Source organism: Streptopelia decaocto (genome assembly GCF_964273445.1).
Source record: "Streptopelia decaocto genome assembly, chromosome: 1".
Classification (NCBI taxonomy): Eukaryota; Metazoa; Chordata; class Aves; order Columbiformes; family Columbidae; genus Streptopelia; species Streptopelia decaocto.
The window spans coordinates 120,980,535-121,007,574 of NC_138663.1; the positions used below are offsets into that span (position 1 = coordinate 120,980,535).

Here is a 27,040-nt window from a genome sequence, read left to right on the forward strand (position 1 = left end):
TGAGTTTGATCTATCGTAACTGTATTCCTGTGTTCTTATTAAAAAAAAAAAAAGGTGTCAGTAACTAATTATTGGAGCCAGCAATTATGTTTTTGCATATTTCCATCCTCCTCAACTGGTATTCAATTTTTAAGAGCCTTTTTATGTCAGTAGAGGACACTCGGGTTTTTTTATAGAACGTCTACTGTCAAATGGCAAGCCCAGTAGGTAATAGGCTTGCTTGTGTTTTGTAATCCTGGAGGGATGTGGCACACTTCACCGATGACTTTAAAGTACTGAGTACAGCCACAGGGGGTGCTCAATAACTTCATTTATGCTCTGCTAGACTCTTGCTAAGTAGGTTACCTAGGTCTGTTCTAACTGCCAGGATTCCATTTCAGCTTAATTGTAGGCAAGTATCACTCAATTTGTGAAGAGTAAAAGAGGAACATAGAGAGGATACAGAAATAATTCATCTTTAGGCTACTGAGAAAATAATTGTTTTTTAGGGCTAAGAGAGAAAAGTTTTTTGATGCAGCTAATTTTCCTTAGAACAGGTTGAGTTCCTTAAATTTCTTTAAAATATCTATGATTGCCTTAATCTGCTAAATCTTGCAAATTACTGCAAACTACTGAATCTATTAATATGTTTCCCATAATTAACAAAAGCTTACATTTGTAGATAACTCATGGAAACAGGCAGTTATGTCATAGTAATAGGTGGGTTTTTTTTCTGGAGCTTGCTGAGGAAAACTTCACTTAGCTTGATTGCTTTTAAGTGCACTAGGAGTGAGCCAGTCTTCTGCAGTAGTCTGTGTCCTCACATAACCTCCAGCAGCAAGCAAAAGTAGAACTGGCTGTGAAGCAGTATCTGGGATTTTTATTTTTTTTATTTATTTTTTTTTAAAATAAATAGAGAGAAGGATTATAATTGTTTGAAGATAAGGCTTAAATAAAGCCAGAAATCTCTGCAATAATATAACCAAGAAAAAAACAGTAATGGCAGGTGTATTGCATCTTGTTAATGATTATCATAGCTTTAAAATTCTGCTCTTCCTTTAGCTTTATGTAGTTTCAGTATGGAAAAACTTGTTTGTGAACTGATCTGAAAATAAACCTGTTGTTAAATGAGCCATGCTTTTAGAAATTCTTAATTGACTTACAGCCTACTGGAATAGTCACGAGATGTTGAATGTATTTTGTGTTTTCTTAAATACTTAGAGAATTACTTCTACTTTACACAAGTTTGTTACGTTTCTCAGGAGAATTTACAAAACTTTCTTTACAAAATAGTACTTGGGTTTTCTTGTAATCTCTTCCTGTCCCAGTCGCATGCCTCATTAATCCTTTTACTTAAAGTTTGTTAATCATATTGGATTACATTTAAAAAAAAAAAAAAAAAAAGGTAAATTTCAAGAAGGTGTTTTTAGATGTTTATATTTTTGTGACTACAGCTCTGTTTTTGACAAAATGTTCCCCTAGGGGGAATGTAAAAATTAGTTCCTAGCATCTGTACTTTTTTGCTTATATTTTGAAGTTTTTCATTCTTTCTCTGACAGTGATTTTCTCAAATAATTTTTAAATGACAATATTTATAGTTCTTTTTATGCTGTTGCTTTCCAAAGAAGCCCAGGGTTAAGACACTTGTTCAAAATCATATCCCAATAACCTGCTTTTACACTGAACAATTACGGATTTTTTTTTTTAAAAAAAGCTTCCATTATGAATTATTTTTGCAATAAAACTTATTGAAGTATTTAGCTCCCGTACTTTCGGATGATGCAGATTTATTCTGCAGCTATTAACAGGTTGAGGCAGACTTTTGAGTGACTTGAATTCTGGAAGCCTTATAAATATAATGCTATGGCTCATGTAATAATCTTTAATGTTATAGTAGAGCATAATAACCATAGTAATGCACTTTTATGACTCCTAAGATGCATCCGGTCTGCCAAGTGCACAAGCAGAACTTGTTCATATCTCTGCATCTGAGGACAAACATGAGCTCCTGAGAGTCATTGGGATGCCTAAACTCAGCTTCTGAGGGTCTTAAAAAAAAAAAAAAAAAGTCTAAAAAGATGGCATAGTTTATGAATAATATGAAAAACTCTAACACTTTATACTGTATGTGCATTCTGTATGTAAACCTTAGAGGTCCTCATAAAGAGGTGAAATAACCAGAGAGAGTGGAGTTTGAGTATTTCTCATGTTGAAAACAAAAGCTAAACACTTTATAGACTCAAAGTAAATAGAGATTTTAATGCTTGTAGTTAGCTTGGTGACAATGCTGTCCTTTTTTTTTTTTCTGTTTTTTTTTTTGGTCTATTCTTTCTATCCTCTGCCTTGATAAGAAAACAGAATTAAAATATGAATACTGATGTACATATTACCAAGTATTAATGTTGTATTCAATCTTAGTGTGTCTGTTTAGCTTAAGGGTGGTGTCTCCAGTCTTTTCACTTGAGTAGCTGGTTTTGGCCTGTGAGCCCAGAGTAGGTTTTCTGGTTACTTCTTCCCAGTTGTCATGTGGGATGCTGAGAGCTGATTTTAATAAATTTCAAATAAATAATTCAATGAAATGCAAACCATAAAGGTGATTTGAGTAAGTTTTGTGCTGAATACTCTAGTTTTAAGCTGGAGTAGAAGGGTTTGAAGAGACTGTACAGTACGTGGACTTTGAGGCATTGAATAGTGACTTAGGTGGCTTCGTTTAGCTGTTGTCTGAATGTTAGTTGTGCTTTTTGTGAAAATATAGATAATACCATGAAATTGTAGTCAAAAGTCTGATTTTGCAAGGGAGGAGAGAATTATTTTCGTTTCTGTAGTTTTTTGTTGTGTTCGAGGCATTTCAGACTGCATCATAACTGTTTGAAGCCTTGATAAAATAAGGAGCTCACAGAGAACCCTCATGCTGCAGTTTTGAGTATATTTGTCTTCTTAAGAGAAGGTATTTTAAAGCAGGTTCGGGTTTATATCCCTCTTGGACCTTCTATAGGTCTCCTAGATCAGGTGAAAAATAGTGATACTTTGTTTTTGCATCAAAAATCCTAGTAGTGGTTAAATCCTTGAAGTGTGCTGGTCATTCCAGTCCATGAACAAACAGTGCGAATACCTCCATTTCATTTCTACTTAAAAAGGCATATAATATTTAATATGCTAAGTTAGGTCATACATATGGAGTGAGAATAAGAGTAAGCAGCAGTCACATTTGTCATTGTTTAGGAACAATTTCAGTAATGTTGCACAGGGTGGTTGTTGGGTGTCTTAAAAATACCTAAAAATAAAAACAAATATTGTAAAATTGTCATGAATACCATAGATGTTGGAGATACTGACAAAAATATTTCCATATGATCCAATACTCTAACCACTAGCTCAAAGTCATGAAAATACATCAGAGGCAAGATCTGTGCTGCAACAAGATTAAGAGCTTTAATCTTCCTGGAGAATCAAATGGAAACTTGGAAGAACTTTGTCTGGTTTAAATCACTGTGCTCTGGTCACACCAACAAGTCTAGTATACATTAGAATGCTATGGAGTGCATTTCCTTATATTCTTTTTTTAGGAATAAATTTAGCTTTGTTCTCCAGGATTACTGGCACATACATACTCATGTAAAAACAAAAATATGAAAATAACTACAGACTGTAAGATGGATACTAACTTGAAACTTATCCCAAGCACCTCAGTAACACAGAATGTAACATAAAATGATCAAGATCAGCAATGACTGAACTGTCCTATGCAGAATAGGTTTAAAATGATAAAAAGACAGTCTTTTCAGCAACTATCATACAGAAGGCTGAATTCTACAGCAGTTTGTTACTGAAAACACCTATTCAGTTGGGTAAGTTGTAATAAGCAATGTTTATAAACTTATATTTACAGGTAATATTGGTCATTAATAAAGAATATGCTGTTTAGTGTCCTAACTGAATGTCAGAAAATGAAAAACGGTTACACAAAGTTCATATATGGTACATTTACATGAGAGAGGGGAGATGTGGGAGTGAGCCACTGTATGGAATGTTTGTACTCTTATTTTTCTCATAGGAAATAAGAATATGCTAGAAATGTATCGGTGAAGCCAAAATATTCACTGTCTTCACTGAACCTGAATTTGGGACTGAGATCTAAAGTGTTATTTTGTATGTATGTGTTATGCATAATTAAACTGTAGAAGTCATTGTCCTAGAATGTTTGGGAGTCCAGCAGCCCTAACATTAAAAAGGGGTGGGATTAATTCTTGAGCAGTATCTGTTAAGCACAGTGTATAACTTAATCCTCAGAGGTTGTGAATTGCTATTGCCACGATTAGATGGAAGAAGAGTAGTCTGTATGTACCTGGCTTTATACCTTTTGTCCCTTCCTCCAAGCATCTACTGCCAAAGATAATTAGAATGGCTTTCTTCTTTTCATTAACCATGTGAGTTATGTATTACTGGTATCACTCATAAAAGCAGAGCTATCAATACCCATAGTGTGTGCAGTGGATTTCATTTATTAAAATGTTGCCTTACTGTCCAAGATAAACTTTCCTCTTCACTTTGCAGATTTTCAGGTAGTTCAGAAGTTAGTAGTTGGCTTTGAATTAATTGTTTTTCCTTTTTGAGGTTTTATTTTTTTGGCTTATTTTTATATTGGCTAATTTCCTGGAAGGAAGATGCACTCTTATCTATTGAGCTCAGAGTACAATTGGATTTTAGTTACTTCTTGTTCCTCAAATATGAAAGGTGTTATGAAAATACAACACACACACCACATGAACACCATAATCTGAGAGACAGTATATCTCTTTGACGCAAAAGTAGTTTTAGGGGTGGTAAATGTGACCAAACTGCCCTATTATGAGAGTGAAGTAGGAGTGAGTTGAAAGTATTGTGATTAGTTTTTCCTGTCTGTTTTCAGCCTGGCTGGAGGATGTTTGTGACACTATAAACTTGAGTCATTTGGCAGATGATTGGCAAGGAGAAGAATAATTATTATATCTTTGTACCCTTAAAAAGAGTTTTAAACTTTTAGATGCTGCCATGGTGAGTAAAACAAAATCACTTTATTTTCTTCAATAGAAGGAATACCATTCTGGAAGCTTCTGTGAAGTTTTGGGCCTGCTTTCAAAACAAGAGACTGTCTGGATGAAAATCACGATACTTTCCGAATAAAAATTGGCTGAAAGTCATGGGGAATTGTTTCTCTCTTTCCTAGAGGTAGTGTTTCCTTTCTCTGTAGAGATAGGAAGCCAGAGTGGTGAACTGAGCTGGTGAACTGCTAGAAGACAAAAGCTATATTGTAATAATAAATTGTTTTTTCCCCTTTCAGATTTTTGTAGTTGAAGGAGTTGGTCGTAGTCCATATAGTTAAATAGAACATATTTGTGGACTTCAAGTGAAGATATGAGAAAGGGAGGGTGTAACCCAACAAATTTAGGTAACACATTTAATAATACGTACTAAGAACAACTCCCATCTCTGATATTTTTTTTTTTATAAAATTTTGATAATTTATTCAGGGCTGGTGGTTTTGCTGGGAAGCTGCAGTATTAATACCTCCATTACTAGAGGAAGCTTAGGCTGCTTTTAGTCCTGCTTTTTGTCTAAAAGTGGGAATGTATATATTGCAGACTGGTTTGCTCACTTCAGGGAGGAGATGAACTTAAATATGGGCAAAAGACTAAAAGTTTAATTAAGAATGAAAAATCTATATTTCTTGCAGCCTATGATATGAAACAATAAGAGATGTTTTCTTGTGTTGAGCAGATCATACCTACTTGTGAAGTATTTTGGAGAAAGCTTGTGTGCATGGTTTGTATGAGAGGGAATCAGTGGGAACTCATGAGTGGTATTTGTCCGATTTCTGAGGTATGTGGACACTTCTTTGCAGGATGGCTTTTTTTTTTTTTTTTTTTTATTTAATCAATTTCCTGTAGTTAGACTACTTGGCACTTTGGCCATATCGCATCAGGCTGATAGCAGAGATCAGTTGGCTAATGGAAACAGTGATTAAGGGCTTGAATTTTCCTGAAGCTCCAGGCTGATAGTGAAACAGCTGCTGTTGCAGGCAGTGGAAAGTATGAATAACTCTTGCCTGGAGTTGTATAACCAAAAGAATAATCGGATCAGAGACTAGGTTAAATCATTGTGACTTCTATTAACTGTGTTCACGCCTCGTTGCAGCATATAATTTAAGGACACTAAATAGAGCCCACTTATTAGGCATAAACAGGTGAAGCCTTTGCATCAGGAGTCAGGTAGTTTTTTTTTCTCTTGAGAAAGGAGTAGGGGAGAAGGTCACTTACCCGAGAGGAGTATAATAACTTTAAACACATTTTAAAATATTTTTTTTCATTGGTATATGCCAAGCAAACTTTAAAAGCGATATTAGGAAACTAGCCCATGGCAGACTAAGTGCAAGAATTCTTCACAGGAGGCAATTTCAGGAGAGACTGTTCCTTAATTAACAACTTGAGTGGCAGCTACGTCCCTTGTTTCTTCCTTAGTAAGCTGCCAAAGTAAAACTATAGGTTTTATTAGTATTGCTTCGCACAGTGAAGTTTTCATCTCCCCTGCTGAAAAAAGTGGAAAACAAAAATTTCTAAAGGATGAGGGAGGAAGCAGAAGATAGAATTACATGCAGAACCGCAATGGTGTTCAGCGATGTTAATTGAAGCGTAAGTTCATAAACAAAATACAGTTGCCTTGAATATTCAGGAAGCTGTAATGGTTTCAGGAATTATTTTCTATCACTGTGTTTTGTTTTGTTTTCCCTTCAATCAAAACAGATGTATTCTTGCCATATAACCAAAGAAATTAAATGCATCCTGAAAGCTCTACTATTAAGTACCTCAAAAGCTTTAAATACCAGTGGTTTTTGTTACCAGTAGTGTCTCAGCAGCAGAATTACCCAGAGGCATGTCTGTTTATGTCAGATGTTCATATGTCTGTTTTGCTGGGATTTTTTTTTTTAAGCCAAGATATTTCCACTAGCAGTTGAAGTAATCAGCCCTTGTGTTGCTGTTGTGTGGCTGCTGCAACAAAAGGGTTAGTTACATAGGAAGTTTAACAAACTTGGCAGACAGTTAAACTATTTGACTGATAAAAAGCTGTAACTGATTATATTGTATGTTTGCAAATACAGGTTATATAATTTATCACAGTATCTAGTATGTTACTAACTTAAAATGGCTGAGAAAATTACAGTATGTTAGACATTAACCTTACAAAAATGCGTGTGATTTAGGATAAAATTCAGCCTCTTCTGTGGGTTTTTATTATCTTTATTAGTATATTTTAAAACACTTCTGAAATTTCTGGGTGTGCTTAGTATTTTCTTAGAAGTACGAGTAATTGCAATTGTATTGTTCTTCTCCTACCCACCCAGAACATTCTTTAAAAATATTTTGAAACTATCTTCTATTCTTCCTTCCCTGACTCCAGTGGAAAATTTCATTCTTTAAAGTTCACAAAAATACCAGCCTGTTTCTGAATAGCTGCTGTGGTTTTCTAAAGACTACTATGTTAAAGTATATTTTTTCTTTGACATTTGTTTTTCCCTTAGTCATAGGGAACATCACAGAAGAGTGGTCTGAATATGAACACTGTAGGATCTGTAACTTGCCTGTGATAATGTCTTTCATACTTAAATACTGCTGTCACACTATAAATAACTCATCATTTAAAAAGCCCCTAAATACATGCGGTTCTCATACAGTTTAGTCCTTATATTCCTTTTAACTTTGCAATCCCTCAAGTAGTAGTTTTGGCATAATATAGTTGCATTTTTTTAATGGTAGTTAATTGCAAAACTATTTTTTCATTAAATTTAATCACAGTTGTGGCTGTATCTTCTGTCAGTATGACAGTTCATGTACCTAACATAGCTGAAAAAACACATAACAATTTATAAAAATATTTTCGGGACAACTGCTGATTTATTTTTTGGAAGTGACAGCTAAAGATTGAAAGAAAAAAATAACTAAAATACACACTGATCCTGTAGGTTAAAAAAAAGCCAAAGTAATATCTAGATTTAGTTTCTCATGTTAACTATCTTTGTCTTTCAAGGATAAACTAGGTAACTTTGGTTAAAATTTGGCACATGTATGCAGACTGAATTTTAAATATAAGCTATATTGAGTGTAGCAGAATGATAGGTGACAACATGCAGCAAAGGATACTTGTAGGAGCAGAAATGCCCCAAGCCCTCACTTTACTTTTAGAAAACAGAGGCAGCAGAACTGAAAGTGACAGGAGGAGGTTGCTTGTGTCTTGTGATGAGGGAAGTGTTGATAAGTTGGGCTACTGTTGAGGCATCGTGGCAACGCTGGCCTTGCAATCTTGGAAGAAGCCATTCTTTCCAAGCAGCTGCTCTGCACTTTAGTGCCCTTATCTCGCAGGACTTTTGAAGGCTCAGAAGTGGGCCAAGTCGATAACAAGGCCACAGCTGGATAAGTGCTGCGGTTGAGAGTTGCTTCTAATAGCATGGATTTTGCAGAATTCCTGGCACTAGGTTATATGTGTGTGCAAGCTTGTCCAGTGTTGTCAACCTGTCATCACATTCTGGTGTGAATGAATTGGGTTTGTGTGAGAGCGTTGCCCCTTGGTATCTTGCGCTTGTTCCTTCCCTTCTGAAAATGCCAAACATACTCTTAAAGCTGATGACAATTCTGAGATCTGTGCTTGCTCAATGGAAAAAATATTGAGGTTGCCAGCTTCTTTCTTGGGAAACTCTGAAGAGCTGCCTTCTAGATACTGCAAATGACAGCAAATTTTAACTTGCTAGCTGAAAATAATACTGTATTACCTACTATAATAAACTTCTGACCCCATAGATCAGGGGTGTCAAACTCATTTGAGTAGGAGTAGTTACATTTATCCAGTCCTAAAATTACATTCAGTCCTTTGAAGGCAACTGTGAGGCTGATGTGGCCCCCAGTGAAAATGAGTTTGACGTGCCTGCCATAGATGATACAGTCACGAAGGTGTATTTGAAGCCTAAAAGATATACAAAATATTTGCTAGTCAAAGTGAGTGAACCAGTATAAAATGATGTGCAGCTGCTTAATTCTAATGCACTGCTGCAAGTCCATGTTTCCCCTCCATAATGTACAGATGCTCAGGTGTTACAGAACACCGTGTGGATTTTGAAACTTTTATCTCTGAAAATGTTCTTAATTAGCTTTTTATTGGATATCAGATTTTCATGAAGAATATTTTAGTGACTGTATTGTGGTAGATTCCTGCAGAAAAGAAGTCAGTGCAAGAAGTAAACAAACACTGAGTGGCCAAGTCTCATTGTAGCTTGTAATACAGCGACAATGAAGAAGAGTCTTATAACACATAACTGGGACCTGAATTGATGCTATTTAAAGAGTCCTTTGGTCTGGGAAACAGATGATGACAGTGTCTATTTTTCGAGGAGAGTTTCTTTCTCCAAAGTTAATCAGCTATTAAAGCTTTTTTCTAGTAGATACATTCTTTTAAGTGCTATGGTAAGCAATGAAACAGAGGGCATGTGATGCTTTAAAAAGCGAAGTCTGATATTCTGTCTAAATAACTAAAAAATTATTCCTAGATTATAGGAGAACCAGATGAAAGGATAAGAATTAACTTCTGATCACTGAGTGGTTAATTGTAAATTGGAAAGTAGAAGTTACTGAAATCTGTGCTGTCTTTGCTTCCATCTCTCCCTTTCTTAGGCTAAACCTGGTTTAAACTCCTGAAGTTCAGTGCTTGGGACCTATAGTTTAACTGCAATTATTAGGAGAGCAATTGCTCCATCGTCTCATCCTTAAAATTGCTCAAGTATTCTTACAGCAAATATAAGCTCTAAGTATGAGGTAAAGGATTCTGGGAAAGCCAGGTAGCAGAAGAACAAAAAACAGCTGCAACACTTCAGTGCTTTCAGAACTGCAATGCAATACAGCCGCTTACAGATAAGCTATCAGCAGTTTGTACTCCTGTAGCCCAAAAGCTGAGGTGATGTCAGTGGAGGAGCTGAGGTCCCTTTCAGGCTCCTGCGTACCAGGGCAGCTCTCTGGCTGGAAAACCTGCTGCTTGTGGCACTGAGGAATTGGTACAGGGCTGGGAACAGTTACGCTGAGTGGTGGTATTTGCTCAGAAAGTCAGCCATGTTCTTTATGAACAGCTGGACATACCTAATGGGAGCAAAGGCTAGGAAGAGTGAGAAATTAGCAGTGTGACATACCATGAGGATTTGGTGGGAAACAATAATTTAATCTATTAATCTGAACCCGAAGAATGACTGCAGGCAAACCAATTTGCTGTAATTCTCAATTCTTGAAGTGAATACCAGGTCACCTTAAATCTTGACATGAATATATATATATATGTACATATATAATTTTTTTTTTTAATAGATTGAATGTGGGACACTAGAGTTTACTACCAAACAGGCAGATCTGATTGTATTTATTTTAAGGTGTATTTGAGCCTCATCTGTATCAGACAGAAAAGGAATTACTCTAATTGCTACATCCTGCATTTGTGTTTAATTACAGACAAAACAGTATAACAATTCAAAAGAGACGTGTTCCTAGTTTAGATTTGTGGGGTGATTTGATTGTTTTTTTTTCCTCTCCTATAAGGAAGAACATACCCTGGAAAGTTGATTTATCTTCAATTTAACTAGTATTTTCTGAGCCTCAGAACAGGTAGCTGACAATGTAGCTTCTTTTGTAAATTCACAAGGCCATGTTTTCTTATAGGAACTGCTGGTAAGATTTTTTTTTTTTCCATCTCACGTTTTTCCAACAGACAATCTTTTAATGTATTTGCACATTATTGTTTAGTCTCTCACTCCTTTCCCACGTCCCTCCTTACCCCCCACCCCGATTATTTTAAGTATCACTTTTTTGCTGACTGTTCTGGTTAGTACTTTGCATTACATATTGTTTTATTTTAGCACTGTGTAATTATTTTCCTTTTAAATCTGCAAAAACCTTGTAACATTTAGGTTGCATAATATAGTACTGGAAATGCTTGTTGTAAGCTCTTTTTTGCTCTGCTTGGCAGGTTTGAAATGTCAGCTAAAATTTTCTGGGTTGGCTTTAGAAAGAAGGAAGGTAGTACTCTCCTTAGAGGCTGTCAAAGTTGAATGACTTTGAGATGAAGTGACCAGTCTGTGATGGTTAAAAATACAGCATTTATGAAACTCTGACTCCTGAAAGAGTATCTGTTAATCATGCACAAACTGTTTTTATGAAGAACACTTGAGCAAATTAGTGTGTTTTCATCATAGTCAAACTGGTGAAATAAAACACTTTATCTCCAAGCTTCTTACAGAAGTAGTTCCAATCAAAAACTAATTCATCAGGAAAAAATAAGCCTTAACTCTTCACATGGGAAAGGCGTCTTTATTTCAATATTTACTTAAAGGCTAAGTGTACAATAGTAGTCTTTCCTTTGACTAGGACGTTATTGTTGCAGTAGCTTAACGAAGTTCCTCGGAAATACCTTGGAGAGTGACATTAATAGCAAACAAACTAAGAATAGCTCAGGGCAGAGCCCTGAAGGGAGCTGTCTGCCTTTCTTCCTTGATCGGAGGAAAGGCCTCATGGTTTTATTTTCCAAAACAAGGTCTGGGGGACTACGAGAACAAGTAAACAAGAAGTTTGAAAGCACTAAGGAAACCTGAGAATTACATCCATGTTTAATATCTAATTGAATTTTTTTTATTTAAATTCCTTCACTAGGAAATAGGAACTATTCCAGAACACCGAACCTGTTTTGCTAGCACTGTTTCACTTATGTGTGATAACCTATGTTTCTAAAATTGGTAAAAATGAATAGAGTGTAAACTCACTTAAATTTCAAATGGTGGCTTAATGGAAGTCCAGCAGAACTTGCCTGAGGCAAGGACTGTAAAGCTCTCATCAAAATGAAATTTGTAAGTTACATTCAAGCCATGAGAAATGTGAGTAGTGCTTTGTCAGACTGTCTGGGAAAGGAGGAGTTGGGTAATCGATTGCCTTCTTAAGCAGGAAAAATGTTTGGTGAGAGAAATCAACCTGTGACTCTTTGAATTGCTTTGAGGCAGCAACCCGGATGTAAATAATGTGAAACAATGTTGCATGTGGTTTCACAATACCCAGAGCTTATCTGCATGCTAACCAAAATTAAGTTTCCCTTAAATTTCTTAATGAAAATGGGAGGAGATGAGGGTCCTGGGAACTACTTTGAAGACTCATTTGTTTAAGTAGTACCCTCTTGATTCGGGCTTGATCAGACGGAAGGTAACAAACTTTGATCAAGTACTGAAGTTGGCCTCACTGGTGTGTGCTCTGTTGGACTAACACCACAAGGGATTTTAGAAACCAGTCAGGCAAGTAGTTTCAGGGAACTTATAATTACTTCACAGTCCCTCTAGGTAAACAAACTCTTTGTAGTGTTGTGACTTCCAAGAAAAGAACGAGCTTTTAATAGAAGATGCAAGAATTCGGAGAGGCTCTTTCTAAATTTCCTTTTTAAAAAAGAAACCTGAATCTGAGGGCATCTAAGGCTGGAGCTCTAGTAAATGGGGATGTATAGGAAATTGAGTAAAAAATATGCATTTAAAATTTTTTTTTTGAGGAAAAATAAGCATTGAATATAATCATTTAGATTTCTTTTCAAAATTTTTTAACAAAATCAAATTATACACCACCCCCTTACCCCCAGTCTACCCTCTTTCCGAGTTTCTCAAGAGTTCTGTCTTGGAGGATTTGCCAGAAAAGGGCTCCTCAGAGATGATCTTCTTAAGAGGCCAAGTAAATTTTTTGGCATGTGGAACATCATTGTCACCTAGATCTTCAATCAGGCCAGTGTTTATAATTACCACCCTGCTATAAAGAAGCAAGAAGAATTGTTTGGGAAAGTCCAGTTCTGTTTATGAGTGTGTCTATAGATAAAGGATTCAAATGTATATACTTGACTGTTCATTTTCTCTTCCCACATACACACTGATAGACAATAAGTGTCCTGCTATTTAAACACAGTAGCCCTTAATGGAAAGGGCATTAGATCTACTGACAGCTCTGTGCTTGGAAACTTCTTTTTGCAGGAGCTGTTTGTATTTTCACCGAAGCCTAACAGCCTCTGGTTTTCGAGCTTGCCATAAAGTCAATTGCTGTAACCTGTCCTCATAGTCTTACCTTCAGTTGTATTAAACAGGGAACTTTGTATTTATTGATAGTTTCAGGGTTTTGGTCTATCATTTTGCCAGCAACATCTAAACAGTGATAAATCCCTTTTAAGAGGAGCTTACAGATAAGGACCTGATCCTCCTTTCATTTAGGAAAGTGGCAGTGTTATGGCATTAACTTTAACTGGGAACAGAATCAAGACATAAAATAGCAATGTCGGGATCAGGATGGTTGAGAGGATAAAGCGGACTATTAAAGGATATACTAAGTCTAGTTACATATCGAAGTAGAACTGTGTGTAAGCCTGGAGTAACTTGTTTAGGAAAACAAGCATGTGCATGTTTACTGTGGTGGTAGTTATTCTGGGTATAGGAGTGCTTGAGTTAACAAAATAATATTTGATAGAAGTCACTAAAACATGTTGTTTGCTTTTAAAGGAGAGTCTCAAAGATTCACAATTAGAAAGTAGACAGCAAGAATATACCACTTTACATACTGTAAAGACTTTGTGAAATGTTTTCCAGGAAAGCTGAGTACAGCCATGAATCACTTATGGAAAATCCAGTGGAATGAATTAGGCAAATAAATATTTGAGTGACCAGTCTTTGCCTTCTGCTATCAGGAAATAGTACAGCTTTCCGTGATTTTTGTACAAATCACATAGCATAAATAAGAAAAGCTATAGTTAGAACAGCAAGCAATTACAGTTGCTGCTCTTTGACTTTCTCATATCTTTATAAAAATGCTGATTTTGAAATAAATATGAAATGTAATATCAGACAAAAGGTGTGGATATTTGGGGGAATCTTAAGAAAAGTTTTTAAGATGCTTAGGCTATTTCTCTTTTTTTTTTTTTTTCTAAACTTGCCTCTTCTACCTGTGTTTTCCTTTTGGCATAATTTAAAGGGTAGGCATTTTCATTCTTTCTTCTGAAACTGTTACTTGACTTCTCCCCTTTGCCTGTTAGGCTTTTACTTTCAGGGTAACAGGTAAACAAGGTCAAAAACTGCACAATTTGAAACGTCTATAGAAATGAAGGCTTCTGCACTGGTACTCCGCAAGTTACACATTTGGTAATGTGCGTACACTGCAGTATTGATTGCTGTTGTTCAGAGAACTGATGGAAAGTGGTATCCTCATATGCAGTAAGTTGGCCAAGTATTTCTTTACTGGATGGTAATAAACATTTTTTTCTTAAATGTTATCAGTGTAATTATCAGCCAAGTTCTAGAGTCTGTTGTGTGTTTCACCCATGCAAATGCATTGAAGTATATGAACTTCCATGCTTTTTGCACTGACAAGTGTGTTCTGAACAGTGTTAATGGCTATGGCATTACAAGACTAAAAGGGTATATCAGAAATGCCAGCATATGGGGTGAGGGAGTACAGCTTTCAAGCTTCCTTGGAGTGAATCCTGCAGTTGTTTTTGTGACACAGGCTGTTGATCCAAAAGCCTATGGGAGCTCTTGGTGTTTGGAAGGGAGTTGCTAGGACCTACTGACATTCTTTTGTAGATGTGAAGCTGTTAGTATGGAATGACTGACAAGTCTCACTTTTTTCTGCTTCCTCTTTCTTGACAAGAGCCTGCTCTGAAAAGACTATAGCATCCAAGGTTTTTTTAGGAGGCTGCATAGGAAGTTGGCTTATGTTTTGTGGTGTTTGTTTGGGGTTTTGGGTTGGTTTGTTGTGTGGGGGTTTGTTTTGTTTTGTGGGCCACAGCTTGTGCACAGATATGTTATTGCATTAGACCAGTTAAGTCTAGCAGAATTGGTTGAATATTTTGTTATTTAGTAAGTGAAAGCTGCTGCATTTACTTTTCCAGTTTAGCTGTACTGAACCATGTCTTGCTAGCTAACTGGGATATTTTTGAAAGTGGGCAATGTAAAGGAATAGCGCTTAGGCAACTTTAACTTGGAATTTCTTTGGAAAGTGGATGGATACCTCATTTTCAGTTAAACACATCTGAAGAAATTTAATAACGAGGGGCTTTTAAAAGTTAATTATCCACACAAGGCACTGTTAAGCTAAACACTGTCTTCCCCTATTTTGTATACAGAACCAAGCTTGAACCTATCACTGCACTTCTCCATCCATTTGGATTTTTTTTTTTGTGCCCTTTACCATACCCCAGATAGCCACTTATTGTTCTTTCTGTCACTTCTGGCCTTTGTGCTCTCGTTCTTAAAACCAAAAGCATGCATGCTGTGCCAAATGTACTTTTCAGATTCACATTGCTTGCTCAGTATGCATTTCAGCCTTTACATGCAAGTTAGGAGGTGGTCCTTCTAAATTGGCCTTAACCCTCACTCATTCTTAATGTTTGAGATCTGTAAACTCCTGGAAAACAGGACAATTTTTTCGTAAGGTAACTTCCAGTGACTTTTATTTTTGAAATTTTACTGTAGCATGTGGATTAAGTGAGCCCCTAAATCTTGCAAATTCCTTTGTACACTAAGCATATTTCACAGATTGTGGAACAAATGTCTGTCTTACTTTGCATTTGTGTCATTGGCCAACACATTCTACAAAGTTCTGAATTCTCCCTCCTTTATGTCCTGTGGCATATGCTGATACTTGTTGTGGCTTGTCTGAAGACTCTCAAAAGCTGCCTGGCTGGCTTCTGCCAAGCAGAATAGCTGACAACCAAGTTCCAGGTGCTTCCTCCTTGGTCTTCCTTCTCTGCCCAGTCCCTGATATTTTCATGCAACTCTCTATGACAAATGCTGTCCTTTAACCCTTTATCCTGGAATTGCACTTGCTTGTGAAACTTGCTAAGAGGCTCAAGACAGTAAATTTTTTTTGGATGATGACTTTGAGAAAACTCTTTCTATCACCTTAAGGGACATTTTTCTTATGTGGATTTACAGTTGCATGAAGGAGCTCTTTCAAAGTAAAGCACAATAAACAATGCCTTTTTTTTCCCCCAGATCACGCTAGAAAGGCTTAAGTAATGTCCTGAGGAGATTTCTGCTGAATGATGTCTCAATATAGGGTTATAGGCTCTTAGTAATCCTCCAAGTGAATGTAGAGTGCTCCTCAGAAATTCCTAACCTTTTAAGATGCTATTTGCTAATGACTGTTTTTTGCTTTCCAGGTGAGAACAAGCTTTATGGGCTTTCTAACATACTTCTTGGGTATACAGCAGTCGTAAATATTCTTTGCTCTGTTCTTGTGTTTTCCAAAGAGACACCAGCTACTCTGGACTGAATGCTTTGTAGCTCCCAGGTGCAGGGTGGCTTTGAGGTGTAGATGAGTGGAGAGGAATTCTAGTGCTGATCAGTTTTTAAGGTGGCATTATGTGAATTGATGATAATTGAGCATCATGATTGCTCAGTTCAGGTTAACACCTTTCTTTCACCTCTTTAACAAAGTAGGGGGTTTCTTGGAGACTTTTTTCTAGAGGGCTCTGTTCTTTCCTCAACAGGTTTATTAATGATCAATTTAAGATGTTTGTTTGCACAGGTGTTAAGAGTATTTGAATAGTCTCTTTCTGTATCATCTGTCCATACAGATTGACAGAATGCTATGCAATACTTATTTACTTGTTCTGGTTTTGCCTCTTAGTAAATATATTTTTCTCAATGAAACAAACTTCAATTAATCAGAAGTTGCTTATCTCTCCTAAAATACTTTCAGCATATAAAATCCTAACTTTTTTTTTTTTTCACAAGTCCATTTTTCTATTTAGTTGCTGCAGTTATGCAAACTTTTGGATGCTGGTTTTTAGCACTTAGAAGTTATTTTTCCAGGTGGAATGGTGTTATTAATAGAAAAATAGTTGCCAGTAAATATACTGTATGAAAGTATGTATATATATGAACAGTATATGTATATATACTATATGAAAGTATATCTTATACTGTTTTCTTCAAAGAAAAAACACTGCTTTAAAAAATTGCTATAAACAGACCGATGTCCCACACAGGGAAAGATACAGGTCCTACAGTGCTCCTCACAACTTGGAAAATGCTTGAAATTAAAATCCAAAGAATAGTGAAAGCCAAGGAAATCTGAGGACTACAAGAAGGAGGGTTTTTTGTTTTGGCATCCATATGGTCAGCCTTCCAGCTTTGGAGCTGCTGCCACCGGAGCTCCTGTGCAGCATGTGTGGGCAGCATTACTGTGCTGTCCTCCTGCTAGGGATGAGGTGAAGTGCAGGCTGTACTTGCTCTTCAATTATCACTCCTTGTCTCCTCTGGAGAAAGAGCCATGGGCTAGTTGGCTTCATCCCCTTCCAGAACACTTGAATGAGGTGAAAATTGTAATCCACTTCCTATGGATGATCTGAGTAAATTCCTTGCAGGAGTGGAAACATGTTGAAAAATATTTAAAAATTTGGAATATTCTTGCCATATGAACAAGTTTTCTGAATGAGTCTAGTTGGTTACTCAGATATTCTGTAGTGGAATTTCCAAATTACCACTTCTATGTTACAAGTCAGTGAACAGGAATTTAGTGTTTAATGCTTGGAAATGGAAGTGTAAGTCATGGATTTTTCCAAGGAAGGAATAAGCACACTGTAGATATTTATTTTTTCAGATGGCTGGCTGGAAAACTGTCACACATTGAATCTGCAAATAGCCCTTTTGTGATAGAGCACAGCTCTTTGTATTCTGTTTGAACATATGTAGGCTGCATAATGCAAGCATGGCAACATTTCATATATTTTAAGCTGCTATTAAAACAAAATCTTGTAAGAGTCTATTCAGTAAAAACAGCTACTTTCCTTCTTGTCAGTGCTTTTGGAATCTGTGTTTAAAAAAAAAAAAGTCATCAGTGTGTTATTTGAATGTGGTGTGTGTTTTTTGTTCTTGTTTTTTTCAATCCCTTAGTGGAGTAATTGTGGAGTGGATAGCTTCTGTGTGCGGAGAAATGGCTGAATTCAGCACTTGGCTTCATAGAAACCTTGCTGACGTCCATAGGTGATGGACACTTCTGTGGTCAAAACTTTGGACCCTTTGGCATTATTGCTTTTTGTTGAAAGGACATACAGCTTCAGGGTACAGTCTGTAGTTTCAGGCTTCAAATAAATGTTTGTAATTTGAGTAGGATCTCTCCTTTATTCTCCTTTTGAAATAATAGTAATAAATGCAGGCAACCTTCTGTGGAAGTTTCCTTTTTTTCTTCTGTCATGTGAAAAGCTGTTGAATTAAGAGAAAGAAAATTAGTAAGTTAAGTGGTGTTCATTGGAGCAAGCCTGGTGTGCAATTTGCATGTCTTTAATAGTTGAAATTTTCAAGTGAAGGGAGAAGAAATAAGGTTGAAACTTTCAAGAGTTATTGATTAAATGGTAAACAAAATGGTCTCACAGGTTTTGGAGATCCCTTGAGAAAAGACTGATTGACTGTTCCAAACCATTCCCTGCAATTTTTTTATACAAAAGAAAGCTCTCCAAAGTTTCTCTACACTAATCAAACTATAGGCAAGCCAGTATGCTACTTCAGTAAATGCCATTAAAGAGTAATAATAGCTCTTGAAGATTTTTGAATCAGCTGTACTCCCTATGTCAGGGGGAGTAGTCCATAGAATGACACCTGTATATTACCTTTGGGTATAAGACTATATCCAAATTCTCAAAAGTCTACCAGCGTAATATTGAGAAACAGCTTCTGGGAGGAGAGACCTCCAAGACCACTGGCTTGAGTAAAGGTAGCACCTTGCTGTTACGTTGGGGGAGTAAATAGAATGCTTATTGCACTGATGGCCCAAACTGCCTGTTTTACTTGCAGTGCCCTTGAGGACCATGCATTCTGGAAATACTTCAGATTGCAGAATTTTAAGACCTTCCAATAGGAAAATACAGGTGGAACTGAGTAGTGAATACTGTTCTATCTGTCCCTATTTACTACTGTTTTAACTAGCCATGGTGAACTGATTTGATTTCCCCTGTGTGATCATGGAAGATTCATTGCAGCTCAAAAGCTCTGGTTCTGTTTGAGTACAATCAGGCAGGAATGACTAGGGTTTCTACCATCAAATGTCACTTGTTTGGAAATTTTCATTTAGTACGTTATAGATACGTTGCGTTGCAGTGCACTCTGAAATCAAGGAGTAGAGGTGATGGTGCAAGTCATACCAAAACACAGGTTGGTGGCACACTCCTAGTAGCTTCCAAAATTGTCAGTAGAAATGTCAGCTGGCTTCAGAGTTTTCTTGCATCAAAAAACTTCAGAACTTTGTCTATTCAGTTGATCTGAAATGCACATCGAAGAGATACTTGGTTATAGGTCCAGAAACCACCAAAGTACTATCTTAATGTTCCAGAACAGATTTGAAAACAAAACCTTAGTTGCTCAAAGAAAAAGTAGTGAAGCTTCTTAAATTGGTTTATCTGATGCTTTAATATTAAATGATTCATGCTTTATAATGGTAACTCTTGATTTAGAGGTTGAGTAGGGAATAAAGATAACCTGACACGGATTCATTCCTTATGCTTTTTCTCTCAGTACTGACCTGTTATCATTATCTATCTCCTTCATTATCTAGAATGTACAAAGTTAGATAAAAATATCTTGACTTTTTTTTGGTCTTTTCAGAAAAGTTTTTAATGCATATGGAAGAAAATTGAACTAAAAATGCCACCTGCCTTAATCCTGCTGTGATTTCTGGTGTTTGCTTCAGAGAGCCAGAGAGCTGGACAAATAGTTGTGGTTTTTTTTTTTTTTTTCCTCAAGCAATATTTAAAAGACTAGGATGCTGAAATTGAGCTTTTACTTTAACTAACTTATTATAAAATATATCTATATTTAGAAGACGTAGTCTTTGGTATTTGGATCTGGATCGTAACCCTGTCCCATCATCTCAAAATTTAGTTTTTAAAAGCTCCTGTTTTGTAAAATATATTGTCTTTATCACTGTACATGTATATATCAAAACAAATCCCAGCTTCTTGGCTTGGGGTTTTAAGGTCATAAACCAATATCAAGTTCAGTGTTCTGTTAGCATTTTTCACTTACGTTGTGGATGCTGTTTCTAGTTCCAGGGGGGAAGGCAGGAATTCTGAAAGTGTGTACTTGCTACTGGAACATCTGGATATTGGGCAGCTTTGACTACAATGGCTTCAATTTGGTAGGGTTTGAATAACATACTCTTGGTTGTAGGACAGGATTGTGATACACTGCAGGATCACTTACTGTGGTCTTTTTCCCCCCTTACTACAAGAGGTATTTGGGGAACTTGGTTCATGACTTTTTCTCTGTCTATATACTTTCTTACAAGCTGTCATGACATGATTATGTAAGAACTTTCATTCCACATCACTTCTTGTTTCAGCTGCTGAAGATAGTTCTATACACATCACTGTCAACATTTAAATATATGTAGGTTAAGTCCCTGTTCAGTCTTCAGACATGGTATTTTTTTAAATACCAGCATACAAGCCTAGCACCAACATTTTCTCAATGCCCCTTAGTTCATGCTAATGCATGGGCGAAGTGCAGAGAAAGCATCGGAGCGCAGCACTCCAGCTGTGCTAAGTGTCAGAATGTGTATGACGTGCTTAAAGAATGTATGAATCCCACTCTAAGCATGTGCCCTATCCCCTAGACCTCTCCCTCTGCTCATTCTAATTTATAAATAACTTTACAGCTGTTCCCTCTTTTACAAAACATGTTCGTGTTCCTCTTCATGTTCAAAAGATGCCCGCTCACTCAAGAAATAATTATCTGAAGGGTTGTTTTTGTTTTAGTAGCTGATGTGTATAGCATGTCCCTTCTTTCTTTCTTAAATTGCAAATCCACCTATCTGTTAATTACTGTCTAGATGTTTTTCCCACACTGGTATTCAAATAACCTTGGAAAGGTCAGACTGCTGATGATTTTTCCTAGTTCTAGTGGCAGGAAGAATACCTCATGCTTCCTTTATTTCATAGTTACGCAGTGCATATGAGATACTGCTTCATACCTTGGACTGGGGGGACATCTTTTAATAAACCACTTCCTTCAATTCTGCTGTAAATAGTTTACAGATACCTTTTCTATAGTGTGCCAAAATGACCTATTAACACATTTTGGTTTAAAAGCCCTTGTTCTTTTTTTTTAGTTGATAATAAATATAGATGATCCTTGGAGAAATTTCCTATTTTTCTCCTTTAATTTCCACTCTGAGGAAAGGATTTATATAGATATCTATATTTATAGAAGCCTTTGACAAGTATGAAGGGAAGAGTTGTTTCAGGATTTCCTGCCCTTCCCTTTCCATAGTTAGCCTTTTCTAGTATGGCACGTGCACTGCTTCCATGATGAGTTATAGACTGTACTATTGTCCCCATCACCTTTTCTTTCCCCTTTCTGCCTGAAATAGAAATAATCAACGTGGCAACTGCATCTAGCCATAGGATTGATCTCGTTTACATTTGCCTTTGTTAAAGATTATCATCTTGGTCTTTGGCTTTTTATTTTGTGGACTTTTTTTCTTGGAGCCCCGCCTCCCCCAACATGTAATGGATTGAACTATAATGTTGCTGGATATCTCTTTCAGGTATTCTCATCCAATTTTAGGAAGCATCTTATCTTTTCGAAGGCTGTTTTGATTGTTTGAAACCAAGCTCTCGCTTAGTGGTGGGGAAACTTTCATGACTGACCTCCCAAGAACTTTCTCCTTCTTCTTTTCAGTTCCCACCCAATTACTACAGAAGGACTTGGTGTTTCGTGATATGCTCTTGCTTCTGTAAATGTGTTATCTGTAGATAACTTTGTAATTAAAGTGCATTGGTTAGTGAGTGTACTTATTTTTCCTGTATTTATTTCTGGTTAGATTAAAAACAAACAAACCACACCCAAACAAACAAACAAAAAACAACAACAAACCACTTGTTTTGTTTGGCATTTATCCTTCTACAATCTTAGGTATATAAAGGTATTCAAGTCTTGCATAGTGTGTGTACCATCTTAGTAAAGTTGCAGAATCTTCATAGCTTCTCTGCTTGGTTTTATGTGTTTTGCCTAGCTTTTTAGAAAAAGGTCACTCATTCCTCTACTCTATTTTCTGTTTATAAGAGGAAAAGGTTTTTCTGGAACAGCTAAAAGACTAAAATGGAGGTAGCACTGCACTCCAGATGTGTGGCCTTTAATTTTTATTGTAAACTGAGTCTAGCCCTGTCTATCTGCAATAATTATCTACTCTAACATACTAACATGCTAGTGATAATTGTGCTGAACCAGTGTTCTGATAAATATTGCCGACAAGTGTTTTAGCTTTATTTCTGAGAAGCTACTTTTTAGATATGAAAATATTTTCCGGTAGTTCAGAATTTTATAGCCATTGAATACTTTTTAGAAATGGCACTCCCATATAGTGCTTGACATAACTTGATGTAGTACAGTCAGGCTTTTCTTTTGTGTACCATATTATATGGAATCAGATGCTTACATTTTGTTAAAACTGCGTGAATTTTTATCTCTATTTTATGACTGGAAAATCAGTGACTAAAATACTTGTAAGCATATGAAATAGTGGAAGGTCATGTGTTTGCTGTTCCACATTATAAACAAAGTTAATGAGAGGAGCTGATGATGACAGCCTAAACCCCATGCTTCATGCCCCTTTTTCCATTTTGTCATTGTGTGGGTGTTACCTTGACTTAAGACACTGCACATAGCTCTGTGTAATTTGGAAAACCAGTTTGTGTACTTGCATCGCTGTGCTGTGTGATTTCTTTACTGTCAATAAATTTGCAGGTATTATTTGAGCAGTTAATTCTGTAATACTAAAGACTCTTTTGTTTGTTAAAAAGGTGTTTTGTTGCAGATTATTTCTCTGCTGATGTAGTATCTCAGTGTATATACTTGTTTCTCTTTAATGTTTTTCTGATGAATGTGTAGAATATAAAATCAACAGGGGCATGACTTCAAAAAATTTAAGGTTTTTCATAATGACAGAGCAGAGGAAACTGACTGTTAACATTTTCAGTTGTATGATAGTTCCGACTCCCTCTTCTCCCTGCCTTTCTCATCTGGGTTTGCCTGGCATGGGAGAAATTTGTATGGCTAAATCAAGGACTGCATTACTGCCTGACTGCATGAATAGGTGTCTTTAGCCATTCGTGTGTTCTGGATTAGACATCAAGGTTGTCAGTCTCCCAATGGATTGTGAGGATTTTGAAGAGAAAATGATACTCAAGCATGAAGTTTCCTTTCAGTTGTCTTTGTTTTGGAGAATTGGGGGGGGAACAGGAACACTTTTTGTTGGGGGGTGGGTGATTCATTTTTGGCTAGTAAAAGGAGACTGAGAACTGTGCAGACATTTTAAGGCAAGGGACTTAACTCACTGCCCTCACTCATGGCTTTTGATTAGGCTGGCCAGCATAGATGTGACTTCTCTTGCACATCAAGTAAGTTTCAAAACAAAAACTCCACAATGCAAATCTCCACAGAAAAAACAACCCACCTCTTGAATCCAAAGGGCAGGGAAAAGGTTTTCTGAGGATGGAGAGTGTTACCCTTTTCTGACTGCAGTGTTAGTTTGCAGAGCACCCTTAAAAGTGGTTGAGGAAAATACACCATCAAGGACGTGTGCTCATTTAGCCCTTTATATATATATATATACATTTCCTTTTTCAATGGCTCTGAATTCTGCGGATTTTTTTTTGTTTTACCTGAATGTGTGCTGAAGCCCCACTCTAGATGAAAGTTGTAGAAAGGAACATTTATTAGCTTTTCTTCATTCTCTTTTTCAGTGTCCCTGTCCCATGCAGACACATGGCACCCCTGCTCCTGCACTGATGGAACAGTGCAGGCTAGAAGGTCACCTGAACGCAGGTGTGTGCCAGTGCACCCAGAGCAGAGCTCACTGACCCTGGGCACACGTGGGTAGCTCTGGAAGCTGTTTATACTTTCTGCCCCTCCCTCTCCCAGCTCCTAGGAAAATGAAACCAGTAAGTATGGTTATTAATTCCAGATAACTCCAAGATGTTTATCCCTGTCCTAAGTAAGGGCTAAGGCAAGATAATTAACGTGAAGACAGGAATAGAAACTATATGTTGATAGCAAAAGATCAGCAACTATATATAGTGGGAGTACAGGGATTACATAAAAAGCAACCTCCCATGGCAATCAGAAAAGTCTGCCAGGGTTGAGAGAAAAGAATAGACTATATTGTTCTGATTTATATCTTATAGATGATCATTTTATTAGCTTACAGAATTACCAGTACATTTATTTCATGTTAATTTTCTTCCTCAGATTGTTAGGTTTGCCAGCATAGTTATGGGCAATGAACAGTCTTTTTTTGTGATTTGTCTTTTTTTACTTCTGTAGTCTCATTTCCTCCTCTTCTGTGCCTTTACGTATTTTACTGCATATGGAGATTAAATTATAGCATTATTTATGGCATTAAATCATTTGTGTTCCCACTATTCCATATGCTCATTTGACTCCTTGTTTTTCCTTTCACTGCCAAAAGCAACACAAAAATTGTCTCTGTTAAATTTCTCTGCCTGGGAAGTGCTACTAGTGGGGGATCTGTCAGCTGCTGTTGATGTCAAGGGGTACTCTAGGTCTTCATTGAGCATCTGTCTGCAGTTTTTATAACTCAACTTTTAAAGCTTGATCCCCAGAAACTGTACCTTTAAAGGGAAAGATGAAACCCAAGAAAACAGGGCTGATCATGTTGTCATGTCATACTGTTCTTATCCATTTGTTTTTCCTGATTCTTTTTTGCCCAAAGCACAGCAGCATCCCATTGCATTGATGAAGTTTCTGTTCTTTACTATCAGACATTTGTTATCTGGATAACAGCATATACCTTTAAGCGGGTGATCTCCTTGCCCTCATTCTCTTTCTGTCTGTCACTAGGGAGACTTAAAGAGAAGAAAGCAAGCAGCGAACTCTCTGAAGACAAGGGAGACAAAAAACTGCACTCTGGTAGCATCAGAACATCAAATCCAGAAGTCCAGATAGTCTTGCTCTGTTCCTGTTCCAGACAGTTTGTTGGAAGGTGGTTAACAAATGTTACAGGACCTAAACACCACAAAAGAAACATTGCAACACTGTCAGGATTTTGTAATGGTGGTTTTGTAACTTTGACTCTTGGTTTCTACAGCAGATCTCAGGTCTCCCAACATAAGGCTGCTGCCTTAAATAATACTTCATTAAGTGAAGTGGGGGTAATGAGATTTTCTTTTTTCTTTTGAGAAAGTAAGTAGTTCTGCTTTTTAATAATTTAAAGTACCTTACTTAATCCAGTAGTTTAGACATTGTAGACTGTATTTTTGTTCTAATCATGCAGAGCAGTAAGGGTATTAGACCACTTCAAAGTAATTTCCCCACCTCAACCCCCAGAATACTAGTTCTTTATATATTCTGTATTGTGGATGGAGTGGTAGTATGCAACCACCGTATTTTGTGCGAGTTGTTTCTTTAAGAGTGACTGGTGACACAACCTTACAAAAAATAATGGTGATAATAGTAAAATGGAACCGACTAGGGCTGGTTTCTCTTCTTTGTTTTTTTAAATGGATAAAGTAAAAAGCTAGTGTGTATTTATTTTAAATCTGAAGAACATAGTGTGAAAAAATTTTGTGTGATGTTAAATGTTCTCAAAAATAGTTTTAGAGCTAACTCAGTAATGTAGCAGTCTATAGTCCTATTTTAGATGACAAAGTATATTTGAAAGATGGCCTCAATGTGTAGGTAGCCTTAAGGAAAGCAATCAGAGATATTTTTAATGTCTTTTTCTTCATGGGATCTGAGCCTAAAAATGTAAGTCTAGAGTTATTATACAAAGGGATGCAAGTGCCTAGGATCTACCTCTCCCACATTAAGCTGTGAAATCCAAAATAGGACTTTGGAAGACCTCTACAGTCACTGGACTGCTAGGAAGCTTTGACACACTTAGCTATATAAAGTTCTGCAGCTGGGTTGCCAAAGGCTTTGTTCTGTTGAGCAGCTCAAACTGGCTCCTCTGTAGGCACTATAAGGCTCTACAGAAGAAGTATTCTTTCCACCTGTCACCCACAGAGATGCTTCAGTCACCTCGGTAGCCTCGGAGTATGCCAAGTGACTCTGACTCAGTAGCAGGTTAAGGGGGAACCTTCTTTACTTTCTTATCAATAGCTGTAGCATTCACCCAGGATGTGGAAAGCCTGTTTTCCTTTTGTGCTCAGGTGATTCATGGCCATGTTTTCCAGATGAGAATCCTGACCGCTGGCCTATGGAGTCATGCTTGGTGCTTCCACTTCCAAAGTCTTGAAGACACTTGAGGACCTAATTCTAGGGCAGTGGCAGGATTCAAGACATACTTGGCATGGTTTTCTATGTGAGCTCAGGTTGTTCACTGGTTGGCATGATGGCTGTTTATGAATTCTCCTCTCAAGTATCTGTGTTTCTGGGTACACGTTGTGAGTTTGAGAACTCAGACCTGTTGTCACTGTGTGAGTGCCAAGTCCACATCTTGGTAGTGTTGGGTGGCTGAATAACCACTGCATCCCATCTATCCAGGAGCTCAGGCTGAGGAAGAGGGCTGCTGTTTCTTCCCATCTTTCTATCCTTCAGGCACTCAGTGTGCTAGTAGAGCACTGGTGGCTTGTTACCTGTTACTTTGTTTTGGAGTTGAGTTTAATCTCACTGACAGCATCTACACCAGTTGTTGGATTGTCCTTCAGAGCACCTTCTCTTTTTCTGAGCTGAGCTCATTTTTAAGTGAGGACTTCTGAGGAAAGGTGCTAAGAAGTTGGTCTGAGTAGTTTTTTGTGCTAAGGTAACTACAATAGCAGAGAGTTTGACTACTAAATGGGTATTTTGGCCTGCAGCTCAATAAGCATCCTTGTTAACACTGGGCAGCAAGTAAAGCCCATGAAAATAGAGAAGGCTATTTATGTGAATAAATATTTATGAAATAAAGTTTTAAACTTATGGCTGTATAGTATCTGCAAATGTTTCATAAAACTTGATACTCCTGTCATATCCCCATGTTATAGTAAAATG

The 27,040-nt window shown here is 37.0% G+C and overlaps 1 protein-coding gene across 1 annotated transcript in view; it reads left to right on the plus strand.

The window, feature by feature from the left end:
- The window catches only part of RCAN1 (regulator of calcineurin 1), a 40,775-nt gene that overhangs the window by 4,346 nt on the left and 9,389 nt on the right, over positions 1–27,040 (plus strand). The gene's annotated exons all lie outside the window — the stretch shown is intronic.